Source organism: Danio rerio, chromosome 20 (genome assembly GCF_052040795.2).
Source record: "Danio rerio strain M-AB ecotype USA chromosome 20, GRCz13ab, whole genome shotgun sequence".
NCBI classification, from domain to species: Eukaryota; Metazoa; Chordata; class Actinopteri; order Cypriniformes; family Danionidae; genus Danio; species Danio rerio.
Window position 1 is genome coordinate 58,262,501 of NC_141040.1, and position 19,379 is coordinate 58,281,879.

Sequence of the window (19,379 nt, forward strand, 5' to 3'; positions counted from 1 at the left end):
CGTATAATTATACATTTTTATACTTGTGTATTAAATCCTTTGTATTATAAATTTGATTCAAATAAATAAATTGAAATAAATAAACAAAAGAATAAACAAATAAAAAGAAATAATTAAATTAAAATAAACAAATAAATAGAAATAAATGTTAAAAATAAATAGCAAACATTGTTAACATGAATAATAGAAAAAAATAAATAATAATAAAATATAGGATGTGTATTAAATCCCTTGTATTCTAAATTCTGATTAAATAAATAAACAAGTGAATAAACAGAATTATTACTTAAAAATAAACAAACAAATAAACAAAACTACAAAATTGGAAAATACACCTCCCCTCTTTGTGACAAATGTAAATCCCCAGATGCTGATCTGTGCAATAGTTTAAGCTTTTGCTAAAAGACACACACACACACATAGGTTATATATACGCATATATTCATACAACAGTTCTGTCTGGTTCTCGAATCCGATTGGCTGATAGCCGTGACATATTTAAGTAATATCAGCATCAGTACAGCCTCTTTACCCTCTGTGTATTACTCCACCGAAAAACAGCCAGCAACACGCAGAGAGACGCTACAGTTTGACAAATATTACTGCTGTTAGACAACAAAATGTACTTTTGATGCTTTTCTTAGTCGAGGGTGTAGTTGTTTAGATTGCAACTACGCAGGTTATTTATAAGGACAGTGCCTATTTTAAAATATTTACAATTTTTGAGAGAGCTCATCAGCGGCCGTTAGCAGCCCAAAACCTGCTACATCCTATCCCGGTTCTCAACAGTGTTATAGAGTATACGCTAGTGTTGTTGCCATACTGATAGACTTCCAGTGACCGGTTATTGTGAGCTTTTTTCCATTTTATACAATTCCTTTTACAGCATCAATGTTGTAACGTAACTAAAATACAATCAGTGACATGACTTTGGCATTCATTTAGCTGCTCACACTTGTCCGTTATAAACACTCACAGGACATTAATTTGGACAACTAAACGGATTTGTTAAATAGTTCACACAAAGATAAACACCTCACGCATAGTTTGTGAAAGAACAGACTTAGCTTATGTGTACTAGATGCGATCATGAGGCTGTTTTTGCACAGAGTTTGAAGTAATCAATCAGAGAAAAGGGAGAAACTGCATTACTTTGATCATTTTAATAAAGCATATTAATAACAAAATCCAAAAGTTTGTCTAATATTGAGAGATCATTTTATCTTGCAGCCCACCTACAGGATTGCTGAGACCTACTAATGGGCCGCGGCCCGCCCGTGGAGAATCTCTGGTCTAGCACACAACACCAATAGCTCTCATAAAGCCCAACTACAGCCAAGAGGTTATAGCCACTGTTTGTAAGGAAAATAGTCTCCCACATGTAAACTGAGGCATTACTTTGCCTCAAGACTTTGAGCAATTTGACAAAATCTGGCATCTTTTCTGTCACCTTGAAAATACTTAGGGCTGTGCAATTAATCGAAAATCCGGTTTCGATTTTGATTTTGGCTTCTAACGATTATAAAAGCACATTAACGGAGATAAACGATTATTCCATCATACACCGCCCCCTTCCAGTTGTACACATTTGTTGCTCTGCAAAGCTCAGTTCCACGTGAAAATGACTAAAAGCATGTGCTGTAATGTAACTTTTGCAGCAGGGGATGCGCATCATTCATATTTTCAAACCGCGAAAGAGCACGTGCTGTTGTGTGTGTGCGCGCCGCACTTAGCCTCGGACAGGTAGTGTGTGTGCGCGCCGCACTTAGCCTCGGACAGGTAGTGTGTGTGTGTATGTGTGTGTGTGCGCTTAGCCTCGGACAGCAGAGCACATCTAACACCATCGTAATGAGAGCGATTCAATGGTCAAATACATGCACATTTGTGTCAGAGCGCGGTGTTTAGTGAATATTCACATTAACCCTTATTTGTGTAATAAACAAGAGAATCAAAATACACGTAAAAGAGAACCATATCAGAGCCGCACTATTCTTAAAGTGACAGCGTTTGTTTGCTATGATGACTATGACAGCACAAAATATTAGACTAGATATTCTTCAAGACACTAGTATTCAGTTTAAAGTGACATTCAAAGGCTTAACTAGAGTAAATGGGTAAGTCATTGTATAACAGGAGTTTCTGCTGCTGACAATCAAAAATATATATTGCTTAAGAGATATAATAATATTGAGCTATTAAAATAGGTTTCAAAATATTTAAACCTGGTTTTATTCTAGACAAAATGAAAAGGTCACACTTTACAATAAGGTTCATTAGTTAATGTTAATTAATGCATTTACTAACATGAACAAATAATGAACAAAACATTTACTACAGTATTTGTTCATGTTAGTTAACGTTAGTTAATGGAAATACAGTAGTGCATTGTTAGTTTGTTAACTCATGGTGCATTAACTAATGTTAACTAGCATGGACTTGGATGTTAATAATGCATTAATAAATGTTCAATTATGATTAATAAATGCTGTACATGTGTTGTTCATGATTAGTTTATGTTAGTAAATGCATTAACTAATGAACCTTATTGTAAAGTGTTACCAATAAAACAAATAAGACTTTCTCCAGAAGAAAAAAAAATATTATAGGAAAATTATCTTTTAAACATCATTTAGGAAATATTTATATATAAAAATAAATTCACAAAAGGGCGAATAATTTTGACTTCAACTTAGGGCTGGGCGATTTTTTCGATTTTTTCGATTAATTTGAATTTACGTTTTCAGACGCTTTAATTTTGAATCAAATCGAGAAATCGTGATTTTTAAAAAATATATATTTAATACATTATAATGGCACCAATGCGCTTTGGTTCACTCTGTATGAAGCAGGAAGCACACCAGAAGTGCCTCTCGGCAGCACCATGATTCAGGACGCAGTTCATATTTCAGCCAAGCCACAGAGCGTTATCTGATTAGCTTCATGTTAAATATCATGTGAATGTGCGCGTTTGGTGTGTGATAGTTTAAACTGTCATGTGCGCGCCGTGTCGCGGCGCTTCTGGTGTGTGACCTGCTTGACTGCCTGTTAAAGCGTGAAGTTATGTAGGATTTTACTTGTCTGTGTCGCACGTCTGTGTGGATTGTCAAGACATATTCCCTCATCAAGTCGATAAACTCGATCTCAACATGTTTGAAGGATGTAAAACCCTGCCATGTGAAAACCGCGCTGATCTTTTGTTTTGAACACGAGTAGAGGTGAGGACCTGTAGCAGTGAAAATAAAAGTAGCCGCCCCCATCACGTCATTTAGTGGACCTAGATGAAAACCAGACAGATCAGCCAGCATAATACAGAGAGTGAAGCAAAGCGCATCAAATGATCAGTATTTAAAAGGGGGAAAAAAGAAAAATAGATTAAATATTTTATATTAGACACACATCTGGTGCTTGTATTATACGTCCACAGCCTCACACATTGGGTTAAATTAGGCTTTACAGTTTCCATGTTCAGTCCTTTTCTTCCACTGTATCTTTTTAAGAAAAGGCAGCAGCTTTACAACCCGACATTCAATCAGAAGACAAAGTCAAAGCCGAGCTGACAGCCAATCTTTCCTAGACTCAGCAAAACTTGCAAAAAATCCCTCTGTATTCCTGCAACTGCAATATTTACACAAATATTTCTTATTCAAATCTTCAGCAACGCTATTTAACTCGTGAATTTGTTTTACATTTATTTACACCTTGACCGATTTTTGTATGACATGGCCATTAAAAATACACTGTTCCTTAACCAGATGGTTTAAGTTACTTTTAAAGAGAGTGTTACTTCAGTCATGTTGTTGTAATGTTTTGAGAAAACTAGCAACACAATAAAAAAAATAAAATAAAAAAAACGAAATCTTGAATCGGTCAAACTTTATAAAAAACCTACTTATTTTTTTTTTTTGCCAAATCGCCCGGCCCTACTTCAACTGATAATGGTTCTAAATAATCGTGATTACAATTATGGCCAAGATAATCATGATTATGATTGTTCCCATAATCAAGCAGCCCTAAAAAAAACTCCTACTGTATAGACCACTGCATCATTTTTTGTAATGTTTTAATCCTCTTTAAGATCATACTCTGCAGTTTAAACATGTTTTCGAGGCTTGTGATGTGGGTGGGTTTATTTATTCACTTTCCTTCTGTCTTTTGCATGTGTAATATGTGGACACATTATGTAAAATGGAGAATCCTCTTCCTGAATCTTTGTCTTCAATAAAAATTGACAAAAAGAGACATCTATAAATATACAAGAAGTGAACGCAAACGCCAATGTCTTGTATTTAATGAATCACCAGCGTTTCAGCTATAAATATCCTTTCTACTGATAATAAAAAGGGTCACCTACATCTCGGACGGCCCGAGGGTGCCTAAATTAACAGCAAATTTTCATTTTTGGGTGAATTATCCTCTTAAGGGTCCCAAAGCTTTTCTATCCTCCAAGCAGAAAGAAAAACAGTGCAGAAAATGAAACAATAACAGCAGCATGTCCAGAACGCATGAGGGATTTAAGCCTAAAAATAGGAAAAGTTCATCCAGAACTGAAAATGCTGTCATTATTTACTTACCTCCATGTTGTTTCAAACTGTGTCGTCTTTTATTGGTTTGTGGAGCAGAAAATGAGAAATCTGAACAATCTTCACGCAGATGATCCCAACTAAAAGACAAAAGACAAGAGGAAGCATAAGGTTTATATTCATACTACAGTTTATATTCAGACAATTTATGCAAGAATTGTAAATCTTATTGTAGGTCTTGTGATGACTGATGACATCTCAGCCAATGTTTTAACTAATCGACTGATGTCTCTAGAGTGTGTGTGTGTCAGTTTGAGCTGAAAATAGCACACAGATAATGTTTTCTACCTCTCTGAAACTGACCCTTTTAGGCTTTGATCCAAATTATGGCATTTTTGATGACTGTCGCTTTAAATTCAAATGAGATTGTGCTCTAAAAGAGGGCGGAGCTAAAAATGTGTCAGCATAGTGACAGACTGAAAACAGGACAAGCGTTATAAGTGTGAAAAAGGTTAAATGTGAACGTCAGTGTGTAAAAATCTTTGACAATATGTAAAAAAAAAAATAATAATACCACAAGAATGGTAAAACAGAACATTTTAGCTGACTTTTACAAACCGTGGTAAACCTTTAAACTGGTTATCGTCCCATACCTAGTACACATCTGTCCCTCATTTAGTAAAGTACTTGTTTGTTTTTTTTCCCAATTAATGTTTTTGATGTATACAAGTGTGTACCTATAGCTTGTATTTTGTATTCTCAATTTCTTTTATCCCTGTTGATGTCTATTTATCTCTGTTGTTGATTGTTGTTGTTTATGAAAATGTAAAATAAAAATGATAATGATAATAAATAATTCAACAAACAAATATAAAATTAAAAATTAAGTAAAAATATTAAAATTAAATAAATAAAAAACAAAAAACTAAATTAAGTATAAATACATTTTTTAAATAAACAAAAATATAAAAAATAAACAAATCTAAAATAATTATATCATAAAAAGAATGTAAACTACAAATGTAAACTATATCAAATAATAAACATAAAAATGTAATTTAATGAATAAATGAATAAAAATAATATAAAAATTAAATGAATATAAATAAAAAAACATTTAAATTTTTAATAAAGATATTAAATCAAATTGAATAAAAAATCATAATTTAAAATAAATATAAAATAAAATGTAATTTAATTAAATTTAATTAAAAAATAAAAGTTAAATAAAATAAATAAACAAAAAACAAGTATTACAAAATATATAAAATATAAATAAAATAAAATTAACTGATGAAAAAATGTAATAAAATATTAATATAAAATAAAAATATAACAAATAAAGGAATGAATGAATAAATAAATATAAAAAAATTAAATGTAAAAAAAATAAATATAAAATAAAATCATTTATAAATAAAAATATTAAATAAAAATAAATGAAATTTAAATAAAATAAATAAAATAAAAGTTAAGTATAAATTAAATATAAAATTTAAATAAAAATCGAAGAAAAACGAAAAATTTAAAATAAATAATAGATAAAATAAACAATATAAATTCATTAAAATGAATATAAAATAAAAAATATAAAATTAATTGAAAAAAAAATATTTTAGAATAAACAAACAAATATAAAATAAAAATAAACTGAAAATAAAATAAAACGCATGAAACCAATTTTTTTTTATATATATATATATATATTCATAGTTCACATTTCTGAACTTCCATTAAGGTAGGCACATACAGTGCGTATCAACACACTCTGCACAATGATGAGTTCACGGATTAGTGAACAAGTTCTTTGAAATGCACCCCTTGAGTTTCCCATTGGCTCTTGTGTTCAAGCGAGCACCTTTACTTCATAAAACCCATAAATCTCTCATGCACACACAGCCCAAACCACACTGATACTCATGTCTGTAGTCATCTGTCAAAAGCTAATTTAACTTGATCTGCTGACCTCCACACACAGAGTTACGGCGGTGTAATACATCATGCAGTAATCAGCCCAGCAGACATAAATAAAGCAATCTGCAGTTGACTCACAAGTGCATTTCCAGCCTCCCATGATGCAAAACTTCTGGGAAGTGTCACATATTCTGGGAATGCACATCACAAGTACAATGAAAGTGGGAAGTTGCAGTATTCTGGGAATGCATGTCTTTTTTACAGCCGACATGTGAATTTTTGGGGCACTGTTAAACGGTGCGGCTTTGAACAACTGTAGGGGATTTTACAGGAAAACTCTATTAAAGCAGCAGGTTGATGTATAAAGTGCAAGTAGCGCTCAAAGGTGCCATAAAAGCGCCTCCTTGTGGAAAAAGCAGAATTAGGGCACTTACATTTCATTAAGTGGCTCTTAAAACATTTCTGAGAGTTCTCAAAGGGCGCCCAGCTATAGCAGATCTTTTTATTGATGATAAATTAATATTTCAAACACTTTGGTTTTCAAATAAACATAGATTTTTTTTATATTTGTAATTTTGTTATTGGTAACACTTCACAATAAGGCTTCATTAGTGAGTGCATTTATTAACATGAACACACAATGAACAATACATTTAGTACTGTATTTTTTCATGTTAGATATTGAAAATAAAGTCATGCATAGTTGCTGTTAACTGACGGTGCTTTAACTAATGTTACCAAGTGGATTCGGATGTTAATAATGCATTAGTAAATTGTGATTAATAAAAAAACTGTGATTAATAAATGCTGTACAAGTACTGTATTGTTCATAATTAGGTCATGTTAATAAATACATTAATTACTGTAACCTTATTGTACGTGTGAGCCATTCATTTGATCCAAGCTGTGGCAAACAACTGCACATTATGAAATATTTTTACTATTTAAAATGATTGTTTTGAATATATTTTGATCATACACCTGGTGCAATAAGGTGCAAGATGTGTTTACTGTGATTTGTTGCTGTTTTCAGACCAGCGCAACAGTAATTTTCATGTTTTGTGTCACGTCGTTTAAATAGCTAATCCATTTGTGCCACTCTGAGGACAGATGGGTGTGCTGGTCTATAAAGGAGGTGTGTTAAGGCGCATTGTTGGAGCTGAGGAGCTGAAATAGGCCACGCCATTGACCAACTAACAGCTGATCTTAAGTCCAGCAGAGCGCGATAGTTATGAGCCTTAATTGCGTACACACTACTAAATACACACAGGATGAACCACAACACACAAATATCTTTACATACAAAAACAAAGGATTAAAATGATCCAGAGATGATCATCAATATAAACAGCACTGCCTCCACGCCTTCATCTCGGGGGGCTTTTTCAGTTTATTCATGACCATCTGCATCTGTATAATGTTGTTATTATTATTAGTAGAGGTGTGAACCTATGCTGGTCTCACGGTTCAGTTCGGTTACGATTATCATGCCTTCGATTCGGTTCAATTCGATATTTCGGTGCATCACGGTGCATTGACGATGCATTCCATATACAGTGTTATATTTTAGAGGAGAGGCTATAACAAGCTGTCTGTATAAACACACAGAGATACAGCACCACACTGTCTCTCATTCAAACACAAACATAGACAGCACCAAAGAAACAAACACACACACACGCACACACACGCACACATACACTTAAGCCCTCGCAACAGGGAGAGCTCGCGAAGAGCGGAGCAGAAAAACGAAAAAAATAAATAAATAAAAAAAGAAGCACTTTTCCGACGATCCCTTACTGAAAGCTCCTCTCAGCGCAAGTTCTCCCGGCTAAACACATATTGCGAGGGCTTAAACGGAGCAGTGCTCGTAGTGTGGAGCGAAAAAAAAGAAAGACAGCTGTGAAACATAACCAGCTTTGTCTTTCTGTAGGAAACACACTTTAGATCTTTTTAGGGTAAGAGGTTTTTGAGTTATTGCCGTCTATAACTGAATGAGTCAAGAATATCGAAAACAAAACCAACTGAACCGCGCTCATTTCTGGCGCCTTCCTGGATATACAGCGCCCTTAGAATTTGCCTATGGTGCCTATGCCACGGGCCGGCCCTGAGTTGGCTGAGTGTTGTAAATACTCGCGCTCACCTCCCTCACGACAGAGCGCATAGGAGATAAATGACGTCAGTACATTATAACCGGTTATGATTATTACTGAACCGATACCGAATTGTCCGCGTCTGCATCGCGGTGCACCGAAGACACAATTAATTTTTGACACCCCTAATTATTAGCAGATATGCAGATTTATATTTAAAAACTAGTTTAGATGTGTCCACCTGTGGGGTTTTGGAGACGTCTGCATCAGCATATATGGATAAGAACAGCACGTGTGTTTGGATAGAACTCAGTTTTCTGACCACACTTCATTATTATTGTTCATTTATTCCTTTGTTGGAAATGAGAAATTAATTTAGAAATAGTTTAGTCACAAATCTTTGTGCTCAACAAAGGAAATTAAATATGTGGGCTAATGGATGTGTTCAGTGGAGTGAGTTTCCACCGTTTCCTCACTCCACCAAAGTAAAGAGTAAAAGGGGCTGAATGGAGGAGGCTCGTTCTTTATTCTCGCACTGCAGATGCTCTGTTTAACTGTTTTCTGTCTAGTGAAGTGTTCAGTTTTTACACTTACAAAGTCCAACATGTATTTAGTAAATGTGCCATGGAGCGACGCATTATGTTTATGCTTAAAACACACGCAGAACTCATTTAGGGAATAAGCACAACCTTTTTAAACCATGCGCCATGGCACAGAGGGCTCTATTTTGAGGATCTAGGTGCAAAGTCTAAAGCACAGGGCGCAAAAGCATTAAGGGCGTGTCAGAATTGACTTTTGTCATCTTAAGGATGGATAAATCCGCTTTGCGCCGTGGCGCATGGTCTAACAGGGTTGTGCTTATTCTCTTAATGAGTTATAGATGTGTTTTGAGAATAAACCAATCAGAGTCTTATCTCTCATTCCTTTTTAGACTTTGTAAGTGGAAAAACTGAACACTTCACTAGCAAGAAAACAGTTAAACAGAGCATCTACAGCACAAGAATGAGAGATGACCCTCATCATTTTTTACTTTCACTTTCACTCTCGTGGATAGGGAAACTTGTTGTACACAGACATCCATTAGCCTACATAATTTTGTTTATTAAGCGCAAAGATTTGTTTCAAAACTATTTCTAAATTTATTTCTAATTTAAAGCAAAGTAATAAATGAACAATAATAACGGAGTGTGGTCTAAAACGTATCATTTCTAATTACACATGCTGCCCCAGATGGTCTAAAACCCCACAGGTTAGGGCTGCTCGATTTTGGGAAAAATCATAATCATGATTATTTTGCTCATAATTGTAATCACGATTATTCAAAACGATTATCAGTTGAATTCAAAATTATTCGCCCTTCTGTGAATTTATTTTTATATATAAATATAAATTTATTTTGAAACCCATTTTAAAGTCTATAATATTAGCCCCCTTAAGCAATATATTTTTGATTGTCTGCAAAAGAAACTACTGTTATACAATGACTTGCCTAATTACTCTAGTTAAGTCTTTGAATCACACTTTGAATCTGAATGCTTGTATTTTGAAAAGTATCTAGTCAAATAGTATGTGCTCTCATCATAGCAAAGATAAAATAAATCAGTTATTAAAACTATTATGTTTAGAAATCTTCTTTCCATTGAACAGAAATTGGGTGGGGTGGGGGGGGGGGGGTTGCTAATATTTAGGAGGGCTAATAATTCTGGCTTCAACTGTATATATACAGCTATTTTCCTCCCTGCAAAGGAAAGAGAAATAAATACAATGGAATAAATATATGAAACAAACTGTGCTTTAAGCATCTTCACTGTAGCAAAAACATTTTAGCTACAAAAGTCCTTCAGTCAAGAGCAGAGAGGCATGTTCTCCATTTTTGTTTGATTAATAATCATAAAAACAGGCGGCAGAAGGATTATCGCGCGCGGTCTCTTTAATGGTGACTCTTTCGCGTGTCTTTTGATTCTCAACTCGTTTGTTTATTACACAAATGAGGGTTAATATGAATAATCACTAAAAATCGCGTTTTGACGCTCACGTTAAGATGACTTTAGATGTCTGCACACTCCTCGTCTCAGTGTGCGAGTGAGACCGAACTGACTGCTTGCTTCTGTTCTGTGTGTGCGCGGCACACAGAATCATGCGGTCTTTCGCGCTTTTAAGAGCAACACGTGTACAACTGGAAAGGGGGCGGTAAATGGTGCAATAATCATTTATCTCGATTAATGCTTTTTCATAATCGTTAGTAGGCAAAATCGAAATCGGATTTTCGATTAATTGCACAGCCCTACCACAGGTGGGCAAATTAAGTTTGTTTTTAATAAAACAAATAGAAATCTGCATATAATAAATAATACTATTACTAATATTAACATTACACAAAAGCAAATTGTCATGAATTAACCAAAAAAGCCTCCCGAGATTAAGAAGGCATGGAGGAAGTAGTTTTTATATTTATGTAGGCTAGAAAATAGTATGTTTTGCAATATTTTAATCCTTTAATTCTTTTTCATTTGTAAAGATATTTGTGTATTGCTGTACATCCTACGTGTATTAAGCAGTGTGCAAGCAAGATGCATGCAACTAACGCGCTCTGAACTGGACTTTAGACCTGCTCTCATCTGATCTATTGAACAGTGTATTGCGCCTTAAGACACCTCAATGCGCCTTAACACACCTCCTTTATAGACCAGAACGCCTATGGGCGCCCATATGAGCGCAAATGCATTTGCTATTTAAACAGCGTACAGCAAAACATCAAATGTCACTTGCGAGCTGAAACTAGCAAATAACAATTGTGTTGCACCTTGCACCGCATTGCATCGGGTGTATGATAGAGCTCAAAGTGTATTTATCTGTCGTTAAAATAGCAAAAGTGGATTCACCCTTAATGCTTTTAAACCATGCACTTTAGACTTTGCCTAGATCGTTAAAATAGAGCCCGAAATGAGAATTTAAAGCTGAATTATTAAGCTATACTATTATTAAGTTTCCTAAGCTGAATTATTTAAGCTGTATTATTATATCACCATCATCATTCATTCATTTTCTTGTCGGCTTAGTCCTTTTATTAATCCGGGGTCGCCACAGCGGAATGAACCGCCAACTTATCCAGCAAGTTTTTACGCAGCGGATGCCCTTCCAGCCGCAACCCATCTCTGGGAAACATTCTCACACACACACACACACACACACACACACACACACACACACACATAATTTAGCCTACCCAATTTACCAGTACCGCATGTCTTTGGACTGTGGGGGTAACCGGAGCACCTGGAGGAAACCCACGCGAAGGCAGGGAGAACATGCAAACTCCACACAGCAACGCCAACTGAGCCGAGGTTCGAACCAGCGACCTTCTTGCTGTGAGGCAACAGCACTACCTACTGCACCACTGCCTCGCCCCATCATCATCATCAAAACCAAACTACAAATAAAATAAAATCTTTAAAACGTTAATGCTATAAAATGCAAATAGTGATGAACAATCTTGCTTAAAAAAAAAAAAACATCACAATTGGTTGGCAACAAGCATCAGAATCCCATTAGACCATTCAGAATCTCTGATGTCGGATATTTTAAAAAGAGCATCTTTTTTCTCCTCTTTCTGTCCCTGATTTCTCATATCTGATTGTTTTGCTGTTGTCTTTTAGTACAGCATTCAGCCATTAAAAAAACTACAAAAATGAAATATAACAATAAAACCTAATTTTCTAAATATTAAAAACAATAATAATAACAAAGAGCATCTCTTACGTATCTTTTTCTTCCCGATTTCTCATATCTGAGTGTCTCTGAAACCAAACCACAATTAAAATGTAATAAAAATAAAACAAACAACATCATTAACTGACTCAAAACTTTTTAAATTGATAATTATACTTTATATAATACATTTAAAATAAACATTAAGCAAAAAAAACTATTCTAAAACAAAGTACAATACAAAACAAATATGGCAAAAACAAAACGTTAATAAAATTTAAAATATATTACATTAAATATATATTTAAAAAAGTAATTCTAAATGCTAAAGATATAGTGATTAAATATTTTGCTTATGAAACCATCACGACTGGATGGCAACAAGCATCAGAATCCCATTAGACCAGTAAGAATCTCTGATGTCGAATATTTTAAAAAGAGCATCTTTTTCGTCTCTTTTTCTCCCCGATTTCTCTCATCCGACTGTGTTTTTCTGCCGTCTCTCAGTGTGACACACTCCACATCCTGATGAAAGGCAAAAGAGATGCAGCGTCCCACGGGGAAACACACCGAAACGAAACCCAGGAGTCTCTGTATATCACTGGCGGAGGTTCAGTCTGGGTTACACAAACGTGACCCAGACCTGCACAATCACCCAGCAGAGCAGTGAGTTCTGTATCTCAGTCAGATGAGGTTATCTTGACCTACTTTCTGCTCGCTGCTTATGCCGTGGGTTTCAGACGCAGTTATTTGGACCCTGACACGAACACTGGGTCTTTTGAGGTGAATTCAGAGCGAGGGGGGGGGGAGAGAGAGAGAGAGAGAGAGAGAGAGAGAGAAGGTGCGGACTGAAAATAAGAGAGCTAAAAAACCTGCATGCAGCTCTCGATGACTCATAAAGTGTTGCAGAAATAAAGAGATGTGCAATTAGGAGACACGTCATCGCTCAAAACGCATTAGCTTCTTTTGCTCGTCTTGTCGTGAAATGAGGAAGGCACGAGTGCGTTTGCGTCATTAATGCAAATAGATGTAGAAATTAAGTAGCTTGAATACTGAGTGCAAATTACATGAAACAGTGATGTATTCTGTTAGACTACACATTTGCTGTAATGTAATCTGATTACTTTTGGATTACATTACATTTACATGTAATCCCAAAGTAGTCAGATGACCCTCCCATAAATTCATAATCTAAGAGATTATATTACTGACTATTCATCATAAGTAATCCACACAGCTACAGATAGCACAAGATAATCCTACGTAAAAATATATGTGACAGGGCAACAAAAGTAATCTAAATGTAATCCAAAAGTACTCCAATTACATGTACATACTGTAAATGTGTAATTTAAGATAACACAATACCGACTACAATTCTTAAGTAATCCACAAAGCTACAGATACTACAAGAAAATCCTACTTCAATATACGTGACAGCACAAAAGTAATCTAAATGTAATCCAAAAGTAGTCTGATTACAATACCATGAATGCGTAACGTAAGAAATTATAATATATGACAGCACAAAATTAATTAAATGTAGGCATTATCAAATATTTCCCAAAACAAAGACATTTTTCATAGTATTTGCTATTATAATTTTTCTTCTAGAGAAACTTTTATTGTTGTTTGGCCTTATTAAAATAAATAAATAAATAAAAATAATAATGAAATAAAAAAACTAATAAATTAATTCATAATAAATTAAATATTTTAAATAATTATGAATTAAAAAAAAATACAACAAAATAAAAATAAAATAAAAAATTAAATAAATATTAGACATATTATAAATAGAATATTATAATAATAAAAACAACTAATTTGTTATTAATAAAAGCAGCTTTACAAAAGGTGCACATTACTGCATTTCAATCTAAATTATTAGTTATTAGTTACCATCACTTTATTGGCTACTTATAACTTTAAGTATAACTAATTACTTGAACAATTAAGGTTATTTTAAACATAGTTAACCTGCAGTGACATATATACCAGCAGTATATAGGTGATGTCTGTGTACTTGTTCAATGAAGTGTATTTGTGTATTAAGTGTGTGTGTGTTGTCCTCGAAGTCCTCATATAGTAAATCAATTAAAAATAAAAATAAACAATTAAAAACAAACTAATTAATTAATTAATAAATAAATAAAAAATAATTAAACAAATTTAAAAATAAATTAAAAAGGATGAAATAAATTTATTTAAAAATAAAAAATAATAAATAGATAAATAAACACAAATAAATACTAAACAATTAAAAATAAACAAACAAATTAATTATTAATTAAAAACAAACCAAAATAAACAAACAATTAAAAATAATGTCATCAAAATAAATAGATAAATACAAAATAAAATACATTTTAAAAATAAATAATTAAAAATTAATGAAATAAATATATTTTAAAAATAAAACTAGATAAATAAATAAAAGTTAATTCATTAATTAATAAAAAAATAAATAAAATAGTCAATTAATAAATAAAAACAAATAAAAATATATTAATTGATTACAAAAAATAAATAAATACAAACAAAAAAATTAATGAAAAAAATAATAAATGGATAAATAAATTAAAATATTTAAACAATTCAAAATAAATAAACAAATTAATTAATACATAAAAAATTAGGTAAATAAAAAATAAATGAATAAATTAAATACATAAATAACATTTCTTTAAAAAGGGTCAATATCAATAAGTTCAGTAAAATGAAACTTTTCCAACATTTAACAATGTAACCAATAGATTTATTCTTCGTTTTGGCCTCGGTTTTCTATGACATCTTTGGTGCGCACTAATGAATGGGAAGCAGCAGACAGTGATAGAGATCTGTGGACGGAGGGAATCTGAGCTGAACCTCAGTGTGTCTAAAGTGCTCCAACACTAAATACGTGCTTTGTGTCTTCAATGAACGGCTGCTTATCTGGAGAGGTTCCTGTTGCCCTTTGGCCTCTTTTTAGATCAGTCTCACAACATTACCTGCCTGCAAACACTTTCTTAACATATTCAAGGGCTAGAGCTGCACAATGTATGATTTCAGCATCGATATCGCAATGTGTGTGAATCTGTAATGTCAAGTTCAGATTAACCCTTGTGTGTGTTCATATTGACTCCCCTTTGGTTATGTTGGAGCTGTTTTTGACTTCTATTATAATGACATTTATTGATTGTAAAGCCATGACAGCAGATAATCATGCATTCTTGACTGTTGCTGGTTTTCCCTGTTGGGATTAAAAGGTAGAATGTGTCCTTGTTACTGTTGATCATCAGTTGTCAGCATTAACCCTTTAGACCGGCCTGTGCTGAAGGGTTTCTGTCTTTTATATGGAGTTCAGTGGAGTAAAACAGCAGATTATAGTGCGCGTGCAGTATTACATTTACTGTGTTCTGAGAGCTGAGGGGATTATTTTGAGTTTCTCAAACATATTGTATCAAGATAAGTGTTTTTTTTTTTTTGCACTGCAGCTCTTTTTTAAAATTTATTATTATTATTTTTTAATCAACAGTAAAAATGACATTGTCCATCTTAATACCAACAGGGAAAACCCGCAACAATCAAGAACACATGATTATCTGCTGTCATGGCTTTACAATCAATAAATGTGATTATAAAGGAAGTCAATGGGGCAAAAACAGCACCAACACAACCAACGGGGAGTCAATTTGCCCACTGTATTGTTGAGTTTCTGAAAAATTCTAAACATTTTCCCAAAATATGTGTCAAAATAAGCTTGTCACTAAAAATCTTCCCATTTGCTGAAACACAGAGAAAGCTGAGGCCAAATTACAGCTCGAAATCAGCCCAGAGTGGATGAAAACCACACAACAGCACACAAGGGTTAATCTTATAACTTAAAAAATTGCGAAATATTTTTCTTTTAATGTGTTTAAGGCATGTGACTGTCGGAATTCAAGCAAATCTAAACAGGGCTCGAAATTAACTTTCTTACTTGGTAGCACCGGTGCTCCCAACCTGAAATATTTAGGAGCACCGGAAAAAAAATTAAGAGCACCAAAAAAAATTTAGGAGCACCCACCAAAAATGAATGATATATTTGACAAGTTGTATATTAAGGCATTTAATGTATGTGAAAACAACATCAATTGGGACTAACAAAACCCAGAAACACCTATCTAACTAATGCTGTGATGACTTAATATTTGTGCAATAATTCCAAAATGAAAGTTGAATAATTATAAAATATTAATGATGATGATGATGACAATAATACTAATAATGAATTATATTTCTCATCATCATGCTGCCTTGAATGTGCTTTAATGCAAGCTATCTGCTATATAAATACCTGCTGTTACTTTATGGAAAATAAATTGATGGTTTGCATCAAACACAAATGAAGCATTGCAGTAAGAAATATTTATTTTGTACTGCTGTTTATATATGCATGTCAATTTAATAAATAATATTTCTGCTACAAAACAAACAAAATAATATAATAAATCATTCAATAAATAAATAAATTCAATGCTGAAAGCTGCAAAGCCGTCATCAGTAATTAAATAGAAAAATAATATACACCTCAAGAAAGAACGGACAAAAGAAAGGAAGAAAAGTCTCACTTTTAAAAGTTTTGGTTTCGGTTCGTGTCGTTTTAATGCTCAGCCTTTTTACGCGCTGAATTACATTTTTCTGTGTTTGTGGAAAAGCATGCAAGTCAGCCGGCCCAATATATGAGGGGGGCAGAGCAGGATTCTCCCGATGACCACCGGCGCAATACTGCTCTTTGTTATAACCCGCGTCAGTTTAAACTCAGTAAAGGCAAGCTTCTTTGGCGATGGTGTTTAAGTGGACATTTGCACTGTTGCAGCCTGATCTCACGAGGAAACGTATGAAAATGTTATGAATTGCCGTGAGATTGTGTTGGCTGAACACGCAGTGCATGCAACGCATCGAGATTCAGTCTTCAGCCGTTTGCATTCCCCGCGGTCACAAAAGATCCCTCCCTGTCGACTGACAGCGGAAAGCCTTGAGTGATTGACAGCTAATATGAACCATTATAGCGGCTGGGAAGACCGATTTTACCACGTTTTTTAGAAAAGAACCAAAACATGTCACACTACAACCATTATATGCAGTCCCACGAATGCTCCCAATATATGAGATCACATAGCTTAAATTTCGGGCGCATATGCAACCAAAATGGTCGCAATTTCGAGCCCTGCTAAACTATTTGGGCACAAAAAAATGATAGCGCATATGATAAAGAGCCCCCTTTAGCATTATTAGTTTTGGATCGTCTCCAGAACAAACCCCTGTTATACAATGACTTGCCTAATTACCCTAACTTTACCCTAATTACCCTAGTGAAGCCTTTAAAATGTCACTTTAACCTGAATACTAGTGTCTTGAATAATTAAATACTTAATAATTTAAAGGAGCACCCGGAGGAAACCCACGCCAACACGGGGAGAACATGCAAACTACACACAGAAACACCAATTGACCCAGCCGGGACTTGAACCAGTGACCTACTTGCTGTGAGGTCACAGTGATAACCACTGAGCCACCTAGATTAGATGATTACATTATTTCCCATAAAGTTCAGAATTGTTTTTAAGATCCTTCTTTTCACATATAAAGCATTGCACAATTCTGCCCCGTTCTATATCTGTGAACTTATGAGGCCATACACAGCATGTAGGCCATTCAGGTCCTGTGATCAGTTTCTCTTATCTGCCCCTTGGTCTCTTTGCAAATCAAAAGCTGATCGAGCTTTCTGTGCTGCGGCCCCAAGGCTCTGGAACACACACTCTCCCTCTGCACATCACGATTCCTCCATCACTGGATGCTTTTTAAAGGGCCATGACATCCCCCACTTTGGGTTAAAGTCTACCTCAGAATTTTTTTAATGCATCATAATGGGCGTGGAGCTCCACGATCAGAGGCAGGAGTGGGCGTGGGCAGCAGAGCAGGGGAGAAGGAGGGGAGCGAACAACTGTTGTCAGTCGACTCACACAAAATGAGACAAAAACCGTCAAGAGAAACGTGAGTTCATAGTTTACAAAGTTAAAATGCAAAGAAATAAACAGTAATGCAACCCCCTGCTACATTTGTCATTTCATATACACACACAATTTATATCATTATAAAGATAATGCTGTTCATATAAACACTATAAATCAGGACTTCTCCATCAATCTCCGGGTCTGAATGCAGACTCAGTGCTACAGGTCTCTTGCCCTGCTCAACCAGCAGGGCTGCTGGTAATCTAGAGGATTTAGGTGGATTGCGATTTGTCTAAATGTGAACGAACTCCTGATAAAAAAACAATGTCCGCCATTCTCCAATTCTCGTAATGCTCTCCTGACAAAAATGCTTGTCCCACACACACATTTTGGCCATATCGGCCCTGACAGCACCGCGGGGAAAAACATGCAACAAACCCCGTGGATCATGGAAACAAACACATACGAGCCTTCATGAACGGCTAAATACTGTGTGCCGTGGGTCCGCGAACGCGTCTCACCCAGTCATCAACATAGAGTCTCACAGCTTGGCACTGGCAGGTCTGTCTTGCCTTCGGAAAGCACGCGCAGTCATGAATAATTAAGAAACCGGCTCTTCTCATAGGATAAGAAAACTCCGCTATGAATAATAATGAGAAACCGACGTGTCATCTTTGCACTTGCAGTTTTGCGCTACGTTGCCGATTTTGATCCGCCCAAAAAAATCATTTTAAACCCGGAAGCTGAAATTAGCTGACAAAAGCTCCAAATTACCCAGTTTTCCCCAAAATTACAGCTAACAGGTGCTGACATTGACTTAACTGATGCTCAACACACACATCTGTTAACATCTCAAAAAAGGGTTTCTTGAACCTTTAAGTACAAATGAAATCATAGTGATTTTGTTAGCTCTTTGCTAGTTTTGTGGTGAACAATTCTGTGCATGTCATTAGGAAAAACAATAGTTTACCCTTGTAATCTTTAATCAAAACTGAAAATGCCCTTCCTGTTTGTTTTCACAGAGTATATAGAGGAATCAGAGATTGAAATGTAATACCTTTTAAGACCTTTAAGACTTTGCATGCATTATAAGACCTCATTACCACTTCAGGTTTCATCCAGTAACATTACTGACATTTTATTTTGCAGTATATGTACTAAATACT

At 34.5% G+C, this 19,379-nt stretch overlaps 1 protein-coding gene and 1 long non-coding RNA gene across 2 annotated transcripts in view; one reads left to right on the top strand and one right to left on the bottom strand.

The window, feature by feature from the left end:
* The window catches only part of LOC147839512 (uncharacterized), a 47,068-nt gene extending 36,997 nt beyond the window's left edge, over positions 1-10,071 (bottom strand). The window contains exon 1 of the mRNA XM_087298856.1: positions 9,996-10,071. The gene's annotated coding sequence lies outside the window, so the exon portion shown is untranslated. The remainder of the gene's footprint in view (positions 1-9,995) is intronic.
* The window catches only part of LOC147839507 (uncharacterized), a 519,823-nt gene that overhangs the window by 432,026 nt on the left and 68,418 nt on the right, over positions 1-19,379 (top strand). The gene's annotated exons all lie outside the window — the stretch shown is intronic.